This window comes from Phyllostomus hastatus, unplaced genomic scaffold (genome assembly GCF_019186645.2).
Source record: "Phyllostomus hastatus isolate PE091 unplaced genomic scaffold, TTU_PhHast_1.1 phas_contig_283, whole genome shotgun sequence".
NCBI classification, from domain to species: domain Eukaryota; kingdom Metazoa; phylum Chordata; class Mammalia; order Chiroptera; family Phyllostomidae; genus Phyllostomus; species Phyllostomus hastatus.
In genome coordinates, this window is record NW_025333833.1 from 13,674,401 (window position 1) to 13,688,180 (window position 13,780).

Sequence of the window (13,780 nt, forward strand, 5' to 3'; positions counted from 1 at the left end):
CTGGTCCAATCAGTTAAAGGTCTGAACAGGACGAAAGACTGACTTCTTTTGAGCAAGAGGGAACTCTGCAGCAGACAGACTTTGCACTTGAACTCTGACACAGGGGCTCTGTCCCCGAGTCCTCAGCCTCTTGGCCTTGGGGCTGGAGCTGCAGCATCACTGCAGCACCGACTGTTCGCTGGGCCTCCAGCACGCTGGCCCACCCTGCCGATTCTGGACTTGCCAGCCTCTGCAATTGTGTGATTAATCCTAAAACAATCACCAATTCCTTAAAATATATCTCTCTGTGCATATAGACACATCCTATTGGTTCTTTTCTGAGAAGAGCCCTGTGTAATACACAATGGGTGAGTCCTAATGTTTATTTATAGTGCAGGGCGTGTGCCAAGCATGCTATACATGTCAATTCAGACACTTCAGACAACTCTACAAGGTCTCACAGATTCAAAGAAACTAAGAAACTTGCCCTGAAATATTTAGTGAATGATATGCTTTGGTTTTAAGTCAGATCTATACCATTCACCATTCCAAATTACCTTTAATGATGTGACCTTGCAAGAAAAAAATGCATATGATAAGTGGATATTTCCTGTGTTCTTACAGTAACCTAATGACATGATGAAGCCACAAACCTTTCTTTTATTAAGGTCCATATTATTCTCTTTTTTTCACGTCCTTGGTGGACAGCTATCTTTTTTGGTATCATTGTTGACTAGCATTAATTCTTCTCCTTGAGTAGGACCTTATTTCCTTGAGGACTCACCTGTCTTCTCATGGTGTGAAACCACGTTGGGAGAGAACTTCAGGTCTATGCATCTAATAATGAAACTTTGAAGGTTCACACCATTCCTCTCCCACTCTCTGGAACTGCTAGTAGGTGAGTGTGATCTAAGCTCTGCTAAACGGAAATTTCCTCCCAGGATTCTGAAGTCTGGGCAAGTGGTGTGTGGACAGACAGAGCCACCAGAGGTCTTTCATGGCAGCAACAGCTGCTCCAGCTGTGGGGTAGTTCTTTCCTCCTGCTTCTTCATTTCTTCTCTTCCAGAGCTCCCTCTGCTTCTTTCATTGCCTAGTATGGTCCCCTAACTTAGTGTCTTCTATGTTGAGATCCCAATATCCTTCCAATAAACTCCCCCTTTTAAAAAAGGCAGGCAGAGTCAGTGTCTGCTACTTTCAACCAAGAAACATGATGGGGAATCTTGAGACATGTCACCCTTCCCTAAGTACGGAGCCTGCTGATGAAGCAGTTAATGAAGTTGTCACCTATGGTCATCTGTAAAAACATATCTCAATAAAAGATACAGTTTGAGGACTTGGAGTAGTTTCTACATGCAATAATATGAAGGGTGTGAGTAGCCCAAGGACGGCAGGGTAGGGGGGCTCCCGATAGCATTGGGTGAATAAAAGCAAAGGAATTATAGACTCAAAATATTGAATTTTCAGTTTTAAAAGAATGGATGTAAGCTCAGGTACTTTATACGAATGTGCTCAAAGAATGTCCTCTATCTTGTACATATTAGATTGAGACAGCCAGGAATCAAACTCGGTGTTCATCTACCAGTTGAATTCAGAGTTGTGTATGGATCAGGGTAGGCTGGATTATATTGTGTCAACATCAGTGGCTTAAAACAATAGGGGGTTTATTTCTCACTCGTACTACATATCTACTGTAGGGGGTTGGCGGTTCTGCTGCACATCACCCTCACTCCAGGATGCAGGCTGACGCAGCAGCCACTCTCTGAACATCCATCGCTGGGGACTGGGGCAGAGGGAAGGAAAGAAAATGTGGCAACTTCTGAAATGGCTTCTAAAGCTTCTGAAGGGAAGTGAGAGATGGCTCTTCTGCTCACATATTTTTGGTCAAAGCAAATCATCTGGCCTTTTATAACTTCAAAGGCACAAGAAAATACAATTGTGCCTAGTTTGAGAACTGGAGATCGTGGGTGGGCAGCACCAGGGACTACTACCAGAATTTTGCTAGATTTTGTACATGCAACTTTGAGCACCCATTTGGAAAAAGTAAACTAGAGGCAGCAGAGTAATTTGAATCGTCAAATTCCTCTAAATCCTTCCTGAGTCTTTCTTGACAGAGAATGGTCCTTCTTCCTTCATTGTCTGAAAAGCTATTTCCTTCCATGCTTGTAGATGCCTGTATACCTTCACCTGAGAGAGTTCCCATTGAGAAAGAAGCCAGCAATTTTCCTCCTGCTCCATATCTGTTCATCCATAGACCAATTATTAGAATTATACCCCGGAGCGTCCCTAGGGCCGAGAGTCCAAAATCAGCCTTGGAAAGAACGCAACAGAAGAATGGTAGGCAAGAACATAATGTGGGACATGTATGTGGGAATAGATTTCACGGATGCTAGACTAAGGAAAATGAACACAGCATGATTTAAGTTTTATCAGTTTGTCAGTGTGGTTCATGTATCAGAGATTCTGTATGAAACAGACTAGCTGGGTTGATCCAGACAGTCCTGGTCTGATTGTTTGTTTTTTGTCTTTGTTAACACATATAAACAGACACACACTTAAAAATGCATTCATTAATCAAAGAAAGTTGGGTGATAGAATATTAGGAATATCTTACTTTAGAAATTATAGAAATAGCCAAGTCTAGAGGGTCTAGATGAATACTTGAAATATATATGTATAGAAGGGTACAGATATAAACTTACTGCATCTGTTTAGAACAGCTGTTTTTCTCTAGGACAAAAATGCTGGTATGAAGTACTTCACTGTAAGTGAGCAGAACCATGGGGGTCACAGAGACAAGACATGACCATAATAGGCAGTGGGACTGGCACGATCAGCTATCCGACCTGTCTGGAAGAGCTCTCTGGCTGCACCTACTTGATTATGAATGAGTTCCCTAGTTAAAAATTGGGAGTGGAGCAACCACCACATCATATAAAACATAAAAACCCCTCCAGATCTAGTGAACAGAGGTCTTATTTAAGCCATGAAAAGAACAAGTCATGGTTCAGTCCCTTGCCAATTCCCTGACCTAATTGTTTACACTATCAGCTCCCCTTGAATGAAGGGAAGACCAGACCACCTTGATGTCAGATCCTGCAGTAACACTCAGTGTGCCCTGGGGAGATGTCAAGATAGCCCCGCCCAAGAGAAAAACAACTTGCTGTGCTTTTGGCCCTGCACCAGGAAGAATCTGTAAGAGGCCTAATACTTGGCACATCTTGGAAAGAGCATATCTACCCCCTTTGTGTATCCTGCTTTGGCCACTTACCAGATGACTTGAGAAACTGCCAGCTTCGACTGAGGCCCCCAGCGAGAGAAGACGCCCTAGGCCAACGTGTACAACGTGCCGTTGTAGTAACCTGTGCTCATGGCCGGAACAGAACGGAGAGTGAAAGGAAGGAAGGAATGGGTTATGAACAGTATAGACAGCTACAAACAATGACATGTGCACGTAGTTTTTTTTGGAAACATTGGCAGAGGGTGCCCTGCATTAGAATTGCATGTTCTCAAATGTGGGAATTCACAGAAATAGTTACCTTAATTCCAGATGAATGCAGACTTAGAGCCATTTTTCTATTCTACAAAATAGGAGTACCTATTACTGTGATTATTATTTTTTATTTATTGATTTTTGAGAGAGAGAAACACCGATTTGTTGTTCCACTTATTTATGCATGTGTTGGTTGCCCTGGCCAGAGGGACATCAGACCCACGACCTTAGCTGCTGTATAGGGATGATGCTCTAATGGGCTGAGCTACCTGACCAGGGCAGAAATACCTATTAAAAGCACAGGCTGACTGTCCTGGTCTGAACTCTTCCATCGTCCCACAGTTGTGTAGAACTTTCACATAGAAATTGAGAACACAGAATTGCTCTAGCTTGATATTCTTTTTAGATATTTTTGCTCTTTTTAGCTACTAAAACCTTGTTATTAAATGAGAATTTTCAGGCATAGAAATTGGAGTATTACAGTCTCAACATCAATTTAAGTCACCGGTGTGGGTACATATAAATGTCTTTAGCTTAATGTTGTACTGTTCTTGACTGTCCATTTTTGTTATTGCCTTAGTTATAGTGGAGATTTTTATTGATTACTTGTATTTTTCTGTTGTATTACTGTAAATTTAAGGGTTTTTAAAAGTATAATTTATTGAGTCATACAATATAGGTTTGGCTCATTAGGCATTCACTTTTATATCTTTTTGTGTTAAGTTTTAAAGGTGAATTATTTATTTTATATTTCAGAAAGCTATTTATGATATCTTATATCTAAGTAATCATGTAAATTTTTCTTACTAAATATTCATTATGCTTACACGAAAAGAAACAATAAAATGTTTCTAAATTTGCAATATGCAGTAGAGCTATATTTTAAATATTTACTATGAAAGACAACATGGGCCCTGGCTGATGTAGCTCAGTGGATTGAGCGTGGGCTGGGAACCAAAGTGTCGCAGGTTTGATTCCCAGCCAGGGTACATGCCTGGGTTGCAGGCCATGACCCCCAGCAACCGCACATTGATGTTTCTCTCTCTCTCTCTATCTCCTCTCTCTAAAAAATAAATAAATAAAACCTTTAAAAAAATAATAGAATTCCTAAGACATACCATTTAAGGAAAGTTAATCTGGGCTTTTTGTTTTGTTTTGCTTTTAAGAGACACTGATTTTGTGCATTTGGGGGACAGTAGTCTGTTGTTGACGTGTGGGTATCTCGTGAACATGCTGCACTTGGAATCTCTCCTCCACATTTCACTCCCCTTCTTGGAATTCTTCTCTTCGCTTATGAGAAGAATGATTTCTGAGAGCTATTTTGAGAAGGGTGAAGAACACGTGTGGAATGAAAGGTAGTGTGATGTACTTGCATATAAGTTTAAAAGAACAAATCTTGACACTCTGACAAATGATCATATTTGTCATTGAGATGGACAGCAGGTAGTATACTGTCTTCTGAAATATAGAAAATGCCCAAGGAGGAAGGATTCACAGAATTAAAATAATGTAAAAAAGTACATACATGTAATATGAAAATAATTGTTAAAAGGGGGGCATAGGACTTGAAATCCTGAGGGCAGAAAGTGGACTTTCCTTATATCAGAGCATGTGAGACAATCAACTTCATTCCATTAACCTCAAGTTAGCATTTTTCAAGTGTCATTTTTTGCAGAAAGCGTTCGCCCCCACAAATCTTAATCATATTGTAATTTCTCCCCCTTTTGTCATTATACCTTAGCTTCAGTGTTTGCAGGATCTGGGAAGGTGAAAGGGGACTGGGTGGATGAGGGAGGAGACTCTTTACATTTCATTCATTCATTCATTCATTCACTCATTCGGTGCTTAGGAAGCATTCTTCTCATTCCAAGTGCTATATTCATTGTTAGAAAGACAATAGTGAACAAGTCACTCATCCTTGCTTTCCTGGAACTTAGAGTTTGGAGGGAAGGCAGACAAATAGTAATCTACAATAATTTAAGCAGTCAAATTAATGTTTCAAAATGCAGATGCTGCGTTGCTTCAAAACAGTGAGATCTATCCTAGGGATCAGAGCCACCTGGAGGAAGGGAAATGCATATTAAGATCTGGTATGGAAGTTAGAGTTAGTCGGGTAAAGAGTAGAAGATGAGGGATCATGGAGCGGGGTATAGGGATGAAAGCCAATGGGAGAGTTTGGAGGAGAGTCGTGACTTGTAAGACAGGCGAATGCGGAGCGTGAGTGTAAAGACAGATCAGTATTGCTGGCACTTCACTGCTGAGGGAGCAAGTGTCAGGAACTAAGTCTGGGTAGGAAAGCAGAGCCCACATCAAAGATGGCCTTGGAAGCCAAGTCAAAAATGTTTGCACCTTATTTAAAGGCTGTGGGCAACCACTGAAGGGTTCACAGGCGGTAGTGGGGCAGAATCGAGACTGGACTGAGGTCAGAAACGATACTCTGGCTGCAGTGCATAGAGCAAGACTGGAGAATAACCAGGCCAACCCTCAACTCGCTGAATCTGAAGGCAGAGCTCACCTGCAAAAGGCTGAACCCCATACAGAGCCCCATAGATGTCCCCACGTGTAAGGCCGCAGGGTTAAGTGTGAGGTGTGTCATGAGAAACTGGGAGGTGACGAACCTCTCAGTGTGTCAAAAGGCTCCAGGAGGCACTCCCACCTTGAGCCCAGGGGAGCTGAAGACTTCGGTGCTTCCTCCTCAGTTACTCCAGGGGCTCTTAATCTCCGATGCATCAGAATTCCCTGGGGACCTTTATGAAAATCCTGATGACTGTGCCCTAACCTGGGGACGGATGACTCATAATCTTGAAACCTCCATGAAAGCTCTCCAGGAGTTTCGAATACAGGAAGCACTGAGAACTACCAAATTAGTCTAATCAAAAGAGTGAGCAAGCAAAGTGGGACGAGAGGAGATGTAATCTCCAGGGCTTTTTCGGCTAGGATAGGCATCTTGCTTGAAAAAGAGGAAGGGAGTCTGAACACACTGGGCCTGCCATGGCGACTGACAGAAGAAAAACTTTTTGACACAGCAGAGGGCCCATTGCTGCTCTGATTATCGATGCTTAACAGCATTTCTTGTTTGATAGCTGATTTTATCTTCCATTGCGTGGCTGTGTCAGTTTTCTTGTCATTAGCCTTTGCCTAGTGCATCCATCTTTTTCTATTCTTTTACTTTCACCCACGTCTTTTTTTAAAGGATTTTATTTATTTATTTTTAGAGAGAGGGGAAGGGAGGTAGAAAGAGAGGGAGAGTGAAACATCAGTGTATGGTTGCCTCTAGCGCACCCCCTACTGGGGACATAGCCTGCCACCCAGGCATGTGCCCTGACTGGGAATCGAACCATTGATGCTTTGGTTCCCAGGCCTGTGCTCAATCCACTGAGCTACACCATCCAGGGCTCACCCACTTTCTTATGTACAGCTGGTAGAGGCATTTGGTTTTTATTTTTGTTGTTAATGTGATCTCCCCATGTCCACCTTTCAACTGATGATTTTCATATAAGTTTCCAATAGTTCCTGAGACAGGAGTGACCTGGAACTACATAGGTGGCAAAAATATGGCCACAGTAGGGACCTCTCTTACTAGATTAAACAGTATTGTATTGGCTCCCAGTCCTTGCAGGGATTACACCAAATGACTAGTGTCATCCTCTGTCTGGTTCCTTGCTGGTGAGGAGCCAAACTTATAAAAGCCTTGAGATCTGCAGAAAGGGTCCAGTTCAGTCAAAGCTGCTGATTCCACCAGTAGCAGAGGGGTACAAATAGTCTGTGGCAATCCTAGCTCGAGGCCCCCTTGTGTCACCAGAGATGTCTGGCAGCTTTGCAGTGGGGAGACAGGGTTGGGGGGATGCTCTGTAAACCACCAGTCAACTCCTGGAGCGGCAACGAGGGACGCCCCTGCAAGCTCAGGAGTACGTCAGGTTTATTTTTTTAGTTTGTTTTATTAACTAGGTGCGCCACGGACCAAATGGAAAATACATCCTCTGTCCCCCCAGGATCACCTTTGGGATGCATCCTTTGGAACAGGAATAAGTTTGACCCTGAGTGTCTCAAGAAAAAGGGACTGATTTTCTTCCATAACACGGCTTGGCCTCAATATAGTTAGGAGGGAGGGAGACAGGGCCCAAAAATGGGAGTAGCAATTACAACACCGCACTCCAATCACATCTATTCTGTCGGAGGCCAGGCAAGTGGTCAGAGCTCCCCTACCTACAAGCTTTTTCGTGTTATCTCACGCTCCATCTCTTTGTTCTGGGGCAAAGGAAACATCTACCTTAGAGTCTCCCAGTGACATTCTAGATGACCCTCTTTTAGATTCTACCCCTGTCTCTCAGAGGGGAGCACGGGAGGTTCCCTATCTGCCTCCCACAGGGAGAGAGAGGAGGCTTCCTCACTTGTCTCTCAGGGGAACCTAGCAGGCCTCAGAGCCCTGAGACCTCGACCCCTGAGTTGACTACTACAACTTCTCCTCCACCCTGCTCACCCATATATCCAAAGGTACCAAAGGAGGAGGGACCCAGTCCAGCGGGACGCACTAGGAGTGGAGCTTCGTGTCTCCCTGCTCCGTCTGGCCTCCTGCCTCTGAGAGAAGCAGCGGGTGCAGAAGGCCCTCCTCGGGTACACGCACCTTTCTCAATAGCTGACCTGCAGCAGTGCAGGGAAAGGCCAGGAAACTTTTCTGAGGATCCCTCGAGATTCATCAGTAACTTCCACAGTTTAGCCCTTGCCTTTGATATGGCCAGGAGAGACCTTTCCGTAGTTCTAACTACGCGTTGCTCTCCAGAAGAAAAGCGACTAATTTGGGAAGGGGCCCACAAACAGGCAGATCAATTGCACACTGAAGACCCCGGTGATGCGAGACTATCACTGTCCCAGATCACGAGCCCAGCTGGGACTGTAATACACCAGGAAGAAACAGAAGGAAATCTGTCACGACACAGTGCTTATTGGCTGGAACAAGGGCCTGTATCAAAAAGTCAGTGACTTATGATAAGGTTAAGGAAATAACACTAGGAAGGGAAGAGAACCCTGCACTCTTCTGCAAGAGTAGAGGCCTTTCAGAGACACAGTAATATAGACTCGTCTTCTCCAGAGGGACAGGTATTAATAGGGCAACACTTTATAACCCAGTCAGCCCCTGATATTCCTAAAACACTTCAGAAATTACAAATGGGGACCCAAACCCCTTTGGCACAGCTGATGGGTGTTGCCTTTTCAGTTTTTATCAGTTGAGACTTAGAAGGGAGACAGGCCAAGCTAACTGCATTAGTTCTTAGTGGCAACATTGGCTATAGCCAGCCACCTCAAGGTAACCTGGGAAAGAAAGCCACAGAGGCACGGAGGGCACAAGGATCAAATGTGCTTTCAATGCCAATGCCCTGGACACTGGGCAAAGGAATGCACTAAGCCACTCTGAGGGCCATGTCCTAAGTGCAAAGGAACAAACCTTAATCCCTGGCACTGGAAGGGCGACTGCCCCCATTCCCAGAGTGGAAAGGGGTCATCTCCTATGGCCATGGCAGCACTTGAGGACTGAGGGTGCCCAAGGGGGCAGGTTGGCCTCAGCCTACACCAGCATCTCAATCTCTAACAGAGAACCCCAGATGACTCTTTACGTGGCAGGTAAGGAAAAATAATTTTCTTGTTGATACTGGGGCCACTTTGTCCTCAATGCATATGCTGGTACTCTCTCTTCTAATTCAAGAAGCACAATGGGGGTCAAAGGAAAATCTAAGACTTGTTTTTACACGGCCCCTATCACTTGTCAGTTTGAAAGGCAACACTTTAGTCATTCTTTTCTGATTATTCCACAATGCCCTATACCATTGCTAGGACGAGACCTCTGGGGCAGACTAGGAGCTATTCTGAGGTTTCAGGAGGTCTCAGATAAGGTGTTAGAATTATGCTAGCCTGAAAAGACAAGAAGGAAACAGCTAAGTCATTCACTGAAACAGGGGGAATGCTTGCAGCACTCCAAGGGCAACTGGATTCATTAGCTGGAGGTGCCTCCAGAACCGAAGGGCATTAGACCTCCTCACAGCCTCAGAATGAGGAACATGTTTGTGCCTCAAGGAAGAGTGTTGCTTCTGCGTTAGTAAGTCCGGGCAGGTCCAGCAAAACATCCCAAGCATCCTTGAGTCTGCATCTAGGATCAAAAGTTCAACCTGTCTATGGGATTCAAATTCATGGCTCATGTCTCTATTTCTTCCTTTTGTAACAGCATTATTAATTATACTAGTGATACTGTTATTTGGACCCATGATAATCAACTTGCTAACTAAATGTATGTCTTCTAGAATAGAGGGTATAAAGCTGCAAATGATCGTCATGAACAACTATCAACCTCTGAAACCGGAGGCTCCAGGCATCTCTGGTGGGCCAATGGAAGGACACTTTCCTCCCTTTCCTGTGACCAACGTACAACATCCCTGACATTCTCAGAAATTCTTCACCAACTCCCAGAGAGAATAGGGCGAGAGTTTTGTGGTTCTGGACAGGCAGGGTGCACTGTCCCATCCAAGCCTGAAGCAGCTACAGAAGATGGATCTTCACTCTTCAGCAGCCCAAAAAAGACTTTTTGAGAACCATGTCTCTCAGGGGGAAATGAAGCAGGAGAGAGCGTAGGAAGAACTCTGAGACTGCAATACTGTCACTGGTCGGCATTTAGCACCCTGGTTGCCAGGAAACTCCCTTTACCAATTAGGTGGACTAAATAGTAAACTGAGGCAGGGAGGAAGAAGGAGACAAGTCTCACATGCTAACTCAGCAGTCCTGAGCCTGTTCTGATAATATTGCCAGGTGTTTCAATATCACAAGAAACACTGTCTTAGCAAGAAAGAGCCCACAAATTGAGTTTGGTTAATTGCTTACCTCTGGTCACTATGTGTCTTGCAAGGGAGTCCCTGATGCTTACAGAAAGAGCCCAGAAATAACTGTGGACAGTGCCCCAGAATTTAATGAACTGCCTCCTGTCACGTATTTGTTTGACAACAGGATGACCAAGTGGGATCTGGAGCAAGATGAGAATTTGGGCAGACAGACCCTCATTCATCCCTAAGTTTGGGTAGTCCCATGCCCCCAGGAAAGCTGGTGCCACATTTACCCGTTAATCAATATGTAACTTTTTCCCCTCCTATCCCACCAACTATATAAGTCCTGAGAACAAAGGTGTCTGTCTCTCTGTCTCTGTCTCTGTCTCTCTCTCAGGGGCTCAGGGGGCTCTTGGCTCTCGGGTCACAGGGCCTCTGGCCACTTGGTCTCAGGCTGCCCAGGGGCTTGCCACTCTGGTCTTCAGCCTCTCTTGCTTTTCTTACCCTGCTTTGCCCTTTCACCCCCTACTCTACCCAGTCCTGTTCTCGTCCATGGAAGCAAGCCACTAATAAACTGACTGCATACTACTAGATTTGCTGATATGTAATTCTTTACATGTGTCAGCAAGAAGAACCAGGTCTCTCCCGTCAGCACTCCCTCTTGATGTTCTACATCCTATGGGTTTGGACATATACCTATCATTTATAATATTATTTCCACTTCCCTAAAATCTCTCTCTTTTGTGTAATCATTTGCCCCTCCTCATATACCCTGGCTACTACCGCGGCAACCACTGATCTTTTTACTGTGTTCATGGCTCTTTCCCAGAGTGTCATAGATTTGGAATCATAGTAAATAGTCATTTGAGGTTGGCTTTTGCACTTAGTAATACGCGCTTAAATTTTGTCCATTTTTTCATGGCTCAATAGCTCATTTATTTCTAGTACTGAATAACATTTCATTTTTTCTTCATTTACCTACTGAAGGGCATCTCAGTTGCTGCCAAGTATTAGCACTTATAGTTTTCAGATGTTTCACTTTCCCCTCAAATATATGGATTCATATCATTTAATCGGTTATATTTTTGATGGTATCTTTTATTTTTTTTAACATTTTATACACGTTTGCTTAAAATTCCTTATAAGTTTATATAGGATATTTTGGGGATCTAAAATTGTTCTGCATTGTTTTTACTGACTTTAATAATGTTAACTGCTCTATTTTTTGTAACCTTTAATTAGCACGTCAATGCCTTATCTCACTGGGTGGCAGTGTAGTGGGAAACAATCCAGCAGAGTGCACTTGCCTGTGCTTCTGCCAATATGCAAGGGGCTCCAACAGTTGAGGACCATTTTAGTTCCCTTGAAAGACCGTGGGTCAGCGGAGAGATTTAAGGCCCGACTCCATACTTCAGTGCGGCCCCAGAGCTCGGTATCTCAATGGCAGTGCTGCCACCAGCACCTGTCCCAGATGCTCAGGGCATCCCCTACCCCACTGGTCGTCCACTGCTCCTTGCTCCCAGCTCTGTACACAGCTAACTCTGCCTGCAACCACTCCTCCTCCGAGAAAGATACTGAGAGAAAAACTTCAAAACTTTTGTTAAGACTCACAATGCCTCAAACACTCTGTCCTATTCACAGCCTGTAATACCTGGGGGAAGAGCCCGCAAAACTTCTAAAGTCAGCGCTTAGACTTGATTCTGTGGCAGAGAGGGGTCCGTGTCCCTGACCCTCACCAGGCTTCTCTCTCTGGGACATCGGGATAAAACGCTCTGAAAGGATATTTTATTAATCAAGAAAGTTAACGCGTATTTTTGATGTGTCCACTAAATGCCAGATACTGTGCTTGTTAGGTGTTCAATAAACATCAAGTCATTTAATCTTATAAATAACACTTCATTTTTTTCTATCTTCCAATCCTTCTAGTTCTCTTATTGCCCTTTTTAACTCCTCTACCTTGGATCATGGTTTTACTCTATATTCCTGTCTGACCAAATAACACATATTTGAAATTTAGAAGAAGGTGTTAGTGAAGAAGGGGAGAGACAGTTGTGGAAAACGACATTTTATTTCTAAACAAACCAATGGATGAAGAAAATGGAATAAAATCCCAAATTATTAAAAAACTGTTTCAGATGTTTATTTGAAACTTTAGCCTTCATATAAGACCCATGGGAAGTTATTTAACTTGTAATCTAACGGATTGCTCATGTGCTCTTCCTTTCAAGAACTGCTTGCCAAGTGCCTATTACTTGCCAGGCACTGTAATAAGTGCTGGGGACACAATAGTAATAAAAGTAAAACTGTTCCTCTTCCCACATGGCTTTTAGTTTAGCCAGAGTTACAAACTCTACAAGCGAAGCAATGAAAACACACTCAGACACGAAAACGCTGAGGAAGTCCAGGGAGATAGGAGAGCAGACATGAGGTACGTGTTTTGTAACATGGAGAGGATGGCCTGACAGAGGAGACGGGACAGTGACAGTTGCAGGAGAAAGGATGTCCAGACGTCAGTAGGCAAGAAAAAACTAGACAGGGGTGGGCAAAAGGAGGTTTACAGTTGTGAGTACGTGAAACACACAGTGTATTTGTATTATGACATATGTATTAATTATTGTACTATTTATTATTATCACCGTTAACCTTGTTTTGTCCACCCCTGTATCACTGTAGTGAAACTAAGGGAAGTTACTGGTGATGGGACGGAAGAGAATGTAGGGCCACTTTTGGGAGGGAGGATGCAAGATGAGTCTGGAGAGTTAAGACCAGATAATTGAAAGCAATGTTGAAATGTTTTGATTTATCTTAAGAGCAACAGAGAGTCGTTGTAGGATTCCATGCAAAGAAGTAACTTGACTGTATTTGCATTTTGCAAAGATTCTTGGGCTAAAGTGTGAAAAATGAAATGGAATGGCGGGGGTGGGGGGGCCTGGGAAACCAGGTGACGTTTTCAGTAATACAGATGAGAGCTGATTTTGCCTTTATGAGGTTGATAAGAATCAGTATGGAGGGACGTGGACAGACGCAATGACATTTACACGTGCTGCCTGTATGGAGGTGAGAGCGTTCAAGGAGAAGGACTCTTCAAGAGACGACTCTCTTAATCAGCTTTTTCTGGGGGAGGGTAGTTGCAGCTGGAAATTTTGGATCTTAGAAACACGTGGTCCTTGCTGCCAACCAAGCTTCCTTAGGATCCTGGAGTGGAGAAGAGGGTTTTCCTTAGTTTCTTGTTTCTGACTCAGTGAAGAAAGGATTCTTTATTTGCTCATCCCCAGATGAGGAGGGAATGCTATCTCCAACATGGGCATTAAGTAGAAGCAAAAAATCAAGTTGTCAATGTGACTTGGTGGAGATGAAGGAGAGAAAAAGGAAGGACTGTGGGTCGCTGTCACGGGGGAGTGGGGCAAAGCAGGAGTCTCAGCTGGAACCTCAGCTGGGGCCACTGCTATGGGGCTGCATCCAGTGGGACGCATAGCCTGATGTGTCCATACGGAGCCAAGAAGCC